Consider the following 9,460-nt stretch of genomic DNA (forward strand, 5'->3'; position numbering starts at 1 on the left):
CAGTATTTGCCCAGAGTAAAGCTTAGAAGGCAGGAAGACGAGGGAAGAAGGACAAATGTGAGCAGGACACACGTGCATACAGTGGAGTGAATGCTGCTGTGTGTGCGAATCCTACTCAGAGTTGTGAAATAGGACGTCCGAATGCTTGAATGGAAGGCCAGTTTGCTCTGTAAACTCTCACTCAAATCACAGTGAAAGGTTAATTAATAATAATAAAATGCTTGTCCGTGTCTTTAGGAACTCATCCTGAGACCTGGGGCACCCTCACCTCTGTGCTTGGTAGGAGGTGGAGTGGAGATCACGTCTCCAGCACATCGCTGGGAGAGGCTGGGTTTACCTGTTCTCAGGTATTGGAGGTGGCAGGGGAATGAGCTTCCTGGCCTTCTCTGCCTCTGATCTCTAAACATGAAAAGAGGAATCGGGGATACTAGTGTTCCTGCATAAGGAGTGGTGTCTTGCAGGCCCCAGTATTTCCAGCTGCCACACCCAGAGGGACAGTTGAATCAGCAGCTGAGTCAGTGAGGGCAGCGCCGTCCAGAGAAGCACTATCCTCTTGTGTCATTGTTATGGTCAGGGAGTGGGACATGGCAGGGAGAGGAAGCGTCCAGCATACGCCCTGAAGTGTTTATTAATGAGGTCAGCTGGGAACCCCTGCAGACAGCTGCACCTGGCTGGTTGATGAGTGACAGCAGAGGCCTGGTGTATCTTATTATGGGCCCTAGACTTAGAACCAACTCATAGCTGGCCCTTCAGTGGGTTTTCAGAGGCCGTGAATTGCATGGGAGATTTCTCTGATGGAGTCAAACCATGTGCCTTTGGGTTGGCAGCACAAATCCTTAACAATAAACCACCAGAACTCCAGATTAAGGCAGAGCTTAATCTGGAAGGAAGGGAAGGGAAGGGGAGGTGAGGGGAGAGGGAGGGAAGAGAGAGGAAGGGGAGGAGGGGAGGAATGGAGAGAAGGGAGGAAGGGAGGGAAGAAGGAGCTAAGCAAGGAAAGGTGAGGTGGAGGACGGGATGAGGGGTGTGACCCTTGCTGCACAGGACTTGCTCACATGCACTCATTCCTGCAATAGGCATATGTAAGCCACCTCCTGTTCGCCTAGCGTTGGGCTCTGGTCAGGGCCAATGTTGCAGCTAGACTGATCCTTTTGGAATCAGACCTGCATGTCCCCCTGCAATCTTGGACACACGCCTGCCCTTGTCTTGCAAGTCTAAAAGCCTTGGCATGGTGTCCAACCCTTCCCTGACACTCTAGCATCCACCTTGGTTCTCAGTTCCTATCCCACCCGTGGGTCCTTTGCTCTCCCTGGGATGAGCTATTTGTGTAGCTACACAGCTAACGGGCATTCAGGCCTGTGCACGCCCACCTGCCGTTCCTGCAGCCTGAGCATCCTTTGCAGCCAGCCAGAGTCTCCTCCTGGAGCCAGCTCCACATCACCCCTCTGCATTTTGTCCCGATTCCCTCTCTGCTTTTGTCATCTCCACCTGCTTCTCCTAGAACTTCAGTCAATAGATGCGTATTAGGAGCTCAGTAGGCTGAAGGGCCTGAACAGTGAACTGCAAGAATCCCGGCTAAACAGAAGCACAATTGTGGACATCTGCATGGTGGGCCCTCAAAACACTAAAAATAGAAGAACTGCCACGCTATTGTTAGATGCTGCAGAATTGACCTCTGCTCAAAATGACCCTGTGCAGCAGAACAAAATCCTGCCTGGGCCTGGGCCGTGCTGGCCATTCATCGCTGTGTCGCCCGTCTCACTGAGGATCTGCTGACCCTCCTCTTTTCCAAGCATGATGTCCTTTCCAGGCCTCCTGAGTCCATGTCCAAAAAGTTTCTGAGATGAAGTCTCCCCATCTTTGCCTCCAAGGAGCACTGGTGGCCCTTCTTCCAAGACAGATTTTGTTTGTTTGTTTTTGCCAGCCCATGGAACATTTAGACTTCTTTAACCAACATCATAATTTGAAGGAATCAGTTCTTTGGTCTTACTTATTAACTGCTCAGCTCCAGCAGGCAGGAGATGTTTTGCATTGGGAAAGTCTGCAGTGAGGGACCGCAGACATTATCGAGGAGAAATGATGTCAGTCTGAAAACTTAAGTGTGCCTGATTCAGGCCATAGTCTTTTCAGTCACTTGCTATGCATCTGAGAGCCGGACAATGACTAGGGAGGACAGAAGAAGAGTTGATGTCTTGGAGCTGAGGTGCAGGAGAAGAGTACTGAACATCCTATGAACAAACCAAAAGAAGGAACAGATGAGGAGAAGGCGCCTCCAGAGTGCTCTTTGGGGGCACAGGAGGTAAAGCTTTGCCTCACATACTTTGGGTATGTTTCTTGGAGAGACTATTCCTTGGAGAGGGACCTCAAGCTTGGAAAGGTGGAGGGACAGAAAAAGAGAGGAAGACCCTCAACCAAATGGATTGACAGAGCGACTGTCACAATGCGCTCGAGTGTATCAGACATGGTGAGGATGGCCCAGGGTTCAGATCTGCTGTTCATACGATTGCTATGAGTCATACTCGACTTGATGGCATCTAACATCAAAGCAAGCTGAATTGAAGTTATGTGCGAGATAATATTTACAACAAAGACAAATCGAATCGCTGCTGAGGCTGATTATGCATGACTAGGCAGGCCCCTCAGGAGAGTTGGTTCCTTGGTTTGGAGATTTAGGGTCCTGGTTTCATGGGGAATTCCAGCTAATTGTCCTAATAACATGTTTGGTGCTTCTGATCTACCTCCAAGCTTTTGCCTGGGGTCTTAGAAATTAAGCTTGCAAGCAGCCATCCAAGGCTGGTTTCTCTCCACCTGGTGCAGTGGAGGAAGAACAGAGTCAGGAGTGGGAGGAGGGTGTGCAATGCGCCTCCGTGAACAATTGCCTCCTTTGCTGTGAGACAAGAACTGAATGGTGTCTGGCTGCTGTTCCTGAGCCTTTTAATCAAAGAGTCCATAGAATAGTTCTCTTCAAAAGGGGGGAAATACAGAACAGAGTTTCAAATTCTCATAGACTAGGTTTTCTGAATCCATCGAGGATGTCTGAACCCTTCAGGCTATTAGCCTGAGATGATCTTTTTCAAAACAAACAAAAAAAATCCCTTCAGTCTTCTTAAAATCAAACAGCAGTTTAACAATAGTGTAATATGAGGGCTTTTTATTATCCTCTTAAGAACTATTGTTCTGGAGAGGGTGAAACCAGATTGTTCCTTGTTTATGTTGTTGTTAGGTGCCATCGAGTCAAGTGCGACTTATAGTGACCCTGTAAACAACATATCTGAACCCTGTTCTATCCTGTGCCATCCTTACACCTCCTGACACTCAGAGCCCACTGCAGTAGTCACCGTGTCAGTCATCCAGGTCGAGGGTCTTCCTCTCCTTTGCCAACACTTGTCTTTCCGAGAGCATCATGTCCTTCTCCAGGGAATAGCTCCTCCTAGCAGCATCCCTGAAGTATGTGCGGGGAAGCCTCATCATCTGTGCCTCTGGCTGCACCCTTCCCTAGACATACCTGTTTGTTCTTTCGGCAGTTCACGGATGTTCCGTGCTCTTCTCCAACACCACAGCTCAAAGGCATCGTGTTTCTTCCTCTGTCGTCCTTAGCATGTCTCAGATGCATAGCAAGTGATAGGAATTTTTCGAGATAACAAAAAGCAAGCACGCTGGTTTTCTGTATCAAACAGTCTATCCGATTTTGAAACTCCCATCTCACGTACTGTGAGCCAGTGATCAGGAGGGGCCAGTCTTTGGAGCAGAACATTATGCTTGGAAGGGTAGAGGGTCAGTGCAGGAGAGCAAGACCCTGGGTGAGATGGATTGACACAGTGACTGTGTCTTCAGAGTCAGGTGTGACAGACATGGTGAGGTTCAGAGCCATTGTTCATAGGATGGATATGAGTCTTCACCAACTTGACAGCACGTAACAATTTGAAAGATTCGATAGGAAATTAGAGGGCGTTGTTGTTAGGTGCTGTTAAGTATGACTCATAGCCACCCTGTGAACAGCCACCCGGAGCCCTGCCCTGTCCTGTTTGTCCTCATCATCTGATACACTAGAGCTCATTGCTGCAGTCACCTTGTCAGGCCATCTCGTTGGAGGTCTTCCTGTCCTTTGTGGAGTCTCCGTCCTTCCAACCATGATGTCCCTTTCCAAGGAAAAGGTTTATGTTCCTGAGAGACACAACTAAGACAACGTAGATGAGAATGGTGTATTCACTTACTCAAAGACTTGAGCAATGCTAAATCACACATATGGAAACTGTTGAGTGCAGATGTGTCTTGCTGTGTGTATTCTCAATCACCACAACAAAAGAATTACAATTTTGGATAAAGGCATCCCCACGAAGCTTGTTGACTAAGTGCTAGTCTTTCCAAGTATCCTTCCTACTTCTAGGATCTGGTGTTGTTTTCCCAGCCACTGAATTAAGGTGCTGGCTCAGTTGGCTGTGGCTTTAGCGGCCTTTATATTCACCCCACTCTTCAGATGTGAAAGCTGAGGGCCAGCAGGTTAACACAGTAGGTGGTGGCGTCAGGCTCCTTCCTGGGATACAATATGCCTTTACTGTCTTACTTGCAGGGCACTGTGACTGTTTATGAGGCTGCCTTTCTGTCTCAGTCAGGGTCCCAGCAGGAAACAGATGGCACTGCTCAAAATAGGGTAATTCCAGGAGGGTTTAATAAAGGAGTCTGGAGATGTGTGGGTGGAGGTAAGGAAAACTGTGTGGGAAGGTGCTGCCCCTGGAGGATCCTGTGTCACCTCGAGGTCTGAGAAGGTGAGGGGGGGGGACACTGAGCAGGAGATGTGTGGGGACCCCCCTCAGACAGGAGCCGAGAGGGGAGGAGCCTAGAATAAATGTCTCCATCCCCCACCTCCAGTGTTCATGTTCTAATATCCTTAGAACACACGTTCCATTGACTGAATCCGTGCTGAAGCTGGGGGGCCCCGAAGCTAGAAGGCACAAGAACCCCGAAGACGGGCAGGGAAGGAAGTGTCCGAGTGCGTGTGAGCAGAGTCCTTGAACGCTGACATGCTCGGCCTCCACGGAGTGACCAGTGGGCAGGAGACGGTCAGTCTGTGTTGACAAAATGAATTAATGCTGCCTGGCTGCTCTTTGGAAGGGGGGCCTCTTACAGACTGCTGGAGGGTCAGCTGAGTCCATTGCAACTTGGTAGTACTAAGGGGTGTTTGGTTTGGTTTCTGTTTTGTTTTGTTTTTCAGTAGCTGTAGCAACTAAATTGACATTGAAATAAGAACTCTAAATTAAAAATACAATGGTTCTAGGTGGTACAGTTGAAATTCAGATTTCTGAATTACTGGTTAATGCACGTGGCGACCAGTTGAAAGGTTGGTGCTTCCAACCCACAGGTGCCTCAGTAGAAAGGCCTGGCGATGTACTTCTGAATAAAGGCCCCCCCTTTTTTATATACTTTTAAAATTAATTTTAATGAAAGTTTACAGAGACTTAGGGTTTCCAGTCATTCATTGTTGCACTTTTCTCCCTGCTCACCCCCCAATTCACTGTTCTCTTTGATGAGTAAAAGAAAAACTCTTTAATTGCTATGCAATCCCTCCCCCCCAAGTCCACTGCACTGTGCAGCCTTCATTCTAGGCTCCTGTCATGACAATAATACCTAATCAAATATCAAAAAAGGCCCTTCTTGAAACCCTGTGCAGCCCAGTTGTGCTTGATGTACACGCGGCTGTCACAAGTCTGACTTGACAGCTGGTCAAATCTCAGGGCAAAACCTCGGCCGCGCCCCTGCGTGCACGGAGGACCCTGTTGGCCCTCACGTCACTTCACTGTGCCCTGTGGATACTGCAGTTTTTAATTTTCTAAAACAAATGAAAGGTGGTGGCAGCCCTGTTATGAGCGAGTTCTATTGATGCCATTTTTCTTTTTTTTATTACTTTGTTTATTTTTCATTTCAGTGAACATCTACAGAGATTTTGGAATTCCATTCATTCATTATTGCACCCTTCTCCCCGCACAAACTCCTCCCCCTCTCCCCCCCCTTTGCTCCTCTCCTTGAAAAGCAAAAGAAAAACTCCCTCATTGGTACACAATCCCCCCCGCACCTCCCCAAACTCCACCCTCTACCCCAAATATAATCCACTCTGCAACCCTCATTGCATACTCCTACGATAAAAATGATGCCTTTTTTTAACTGTGTATGTTCTCATCATGTATCTGTGTCACATTTTAGCAGTTGTCAGGCAGTTTAGAACCTTTTCCTAATGCTGCAGCCCCGTTAACAGCCTCCGGTACGCCGTCAGCATAACTCTGGATGCACTAAGGCAAAGTCTCACTGCCACCGAGTTGTTTCTGATACACGATGACCGTCCATCAGATTTCTGAGGCTGCGGGTCTTTATGGGAGACTGTCCATCTTTTTCCTGCAGGGCAGCTAGTGGATTAGAAACCCTGACCTTTAGGTTAACAGAGCCTCACCCCACTAGTGCTTCTTTATATGTACTTGGAAACCAGTAAAATCCCAGTGGCTCAGTGTATCAGCAGCGATCTGAAACCAAGCCTTCGCTGCCTCCCCGATACGCCCATCTGCACACATTGTGATGGGGAAGTTTCCGGGGTGGATGCCTGCAATGTCCCTTTGATTGTTCGATCTGACGTTCAGAGAGGTTTTCATACCTCTTTCCCCACTTGAACTTGGATGCCAGAGTAGCCCACACCCTTCCCTTCATGACGAAGAAGTGAGTTTGTAATGATGCACTCAGCTCTCACCCTGGTTCCACACAGTCTCAGCCTTTGCTCAAGTCTCTTTGATAGAGAAACCTAGGGCAGCTCCAGAGTAGATGACACACGTCTCCATGTATGGACCCAGACAGGGGTGTCTGCGCCTCGGACAGGCAGGGGGGTGCGCTGCCAGGCTATGTGTTGCTTCAGCATCAGGAGATCTTTGTCAAGCTTCCAAATTGGTATTATTTGAAGAAAAACTCACAGCTGGAGAACCACAAGTTAACACCTCAACATCTAGAAAGCAAACATCCTCACCTCTGGACCAATAGACGTCATGATAAATGGGGAAAAAGATTGAAGTTGCCAATAATTTCTTTTTACTAAGATCCATGTCAGTCTTGGTACCAGCAGTCAAGAAATAAAAAAAGAAAAACGTCCCTAGTGGCAAGAAACAGCACTATAATCCCAGAGGTACATGGTTCGAATCCACGAGATGCTCTGCTGGAGAAGGAGGCACACTCTCCTCCTGTACCAGTTAGATTTGATTTGATGGTGCGCGTGCATGCACGCGCGCACACACACACACACACACACACACACACACTAATTCAAAAAGAAATTAAAAATGTGTTGGAAAAAATCTGCTGTGAAGAACCTCTTCAAAACGCTGAAGAGCAAGGCTGTCAGTTTCAAGACTAAAGTGCACCTGATCCAAGCCACAGTGTTTTCATGTGTTCCCTGTGTATCTGAAAGTTGTACAGAGAAGAAGGAAGACCAGAGTGTGATTCCTTTGAATGTGATGTTGGCGAAGAATACAGTAGATCATGGACTGCCAAAAAGAGTTGGGGGCAAAAATGAAATCTGTCTTGGAGGGAGTGCAAACAGGGTGAGGCTCTGTTAAGCGTGCTTTGGGGATGTTGTCAGGAGGGGCCAGCGCTTGGAGAAGGACATCATGCTGGTAAAGGTAGAGGGAGGGTCAGGGAAGGAGCCAAAGACCCCGGCAAGACGGAACGACACGTGTTTGTGACCGTGGTCTCACGTACATCCGAGTGACGGTGCTGCAGGAAGCGGTGTGGTCCAGACCTGCTGTCCGTGGTCCCTTGAGGGCTGTGCTGTTGGAGCCACTGGAGGATCCGACACCCAGAGAGACACGGCCAGTGAGCTAGACCTCCAGAGCGCCATCTAGGGAAGAGCTGTAATGTGAAATGCATTAGAATGCCTTTCTTCAGTGTGTACGTGGTACATATGTGTTTGTGTGTCTGAAGAGCAGATGGTGGGAAGTAGATTAAAGACATTCGATGATGCAGAGAATCTGCTTGTTTGGTGACTTTATCAGGCCCATAGGCAGAGGCAGAGCTGTAGAAGCTGATGTTGGGAAACAGAGCGGGGGCTTTGCCATCACACAGGCCGAGTTCACAGGGCATCGACAGAGCGGTTCACCTCTCCTGGCCTCAGCTTCCTCATCCGTAAAACAAGCGGCACTCACGTCTGTCTGGGCGTCATCCATCACTCACAGGGTCTGTAAGAGTTAAAGGAGGTGCCGCAGAGAGCAAACCCCGCGATAGGCGGGCGTGGCAGTGGGAGGCCCTTCCTCTCCCAGTCATCAGTCTCAGATGCTGACCATAGTTAGGAGCTGTCCACTTGACTCTGACTCCTTGTGACCCCCTGGGACAGCGTCGAGCCGCCTTATATTGTTGGTTTAATCTTTACGGAAGCAGATCGGCGGGTCTTTTCCCTGAGAGGCTGCTGGGTGGGTTTGAGTCATCAGGTTTTGGGTTTATGGTCAAGCACTTCACCGTGACGGTCACCGGGTTTCAGATGCTGACTGTACAGCAGACGCAGGCTGTGGGGTACCCGTGCCTGCCTACAGGGACCGCCCCACCAGAGGAAGCACAACCCCCTTGATGCTGTGGACCGTGTGAGGCTAAGAACAAATGCTTAGGGTTCTGTTGGGTGGTGGTAGTTCCTCTCCCCTCAATCCCCAATTACTCTTCCTTAGGAAGACCCCCAGTGAGATGGACTGACATAGTGACCTCAGCAATGGGCTTGAGATTTTTGGGGATAATGAGGATGGCACGGGAGGAGGCAGGGTTCAGGTTGGCTGTTCGTGGGGTCGCTATGAGTCGTACTCGACTTGACAGCACCTAACAACAGCAAACAAAAGTACTTCATTCATCTCTTTAAGAGTGGGCTGTTTTATTTCTGACATATCTTTCTTTTAAAAAACAACTTTAAGATAAAAAAAATAATACTATTTTATCCATTTCAGTGTGTGATTCAGTGGCTTTTATTATGCCAACTATAATCAGTCTCGTTGTTGTTGATTGCCTTCGAGTCGAGCACGACTCATAGTGACACTATGAACAAAAGGCCTGAAGCCCCTATATAACTATTGACATTTATCAAAGTTCATAGACTTTCCAGAAGCATGTTATTTAGGAAGTGGATGCCACTCCTGCTTCCAAAGCTGCCATAGTATGTTACTGTTGTTGATGTGTCATTGAGTCGCCTGCGATGTACAGCGACATTTTTATTATCACAAAAGGACTTCTACACCCTTAACAGTTTCCAAACTCCGCATCCCCAGGCCTCAATGTCCTTCTGTTGTTGTGAGGTGTCATTGAGAAGGCTCCAACTCAGAGCGACCTTCTGTCCATGCAGCAGAATGGAGCCCTGTCTGTTCCTCTCTGTCCTCAGAGTCTCTGCTGTTGGTGCCATTGTGTCAGCCCATCTGATGGCAGGTCGTGTTTCTTTTGATGACCTGCTACTTTA

Source organism: Elephantulus edwardii, unplaced genomic scaffold, assembly GCF_000299155.1.
Source record: "Elephantulus edwardii isolate Elephantulus edwardi_28Jun2011 unplaced genomic scaffold, EleEdw1.0 scaffold00003, whole genome shotgun sequence".
In the NCBI taxonomy this organism is placed as follows: domain Eukaryota; kingdom Metazoa; phylum Chordata; class Mammalia; order Macroscelidea; family Macroscelididae; genus Elephantulus; species Elephantulus edwardii.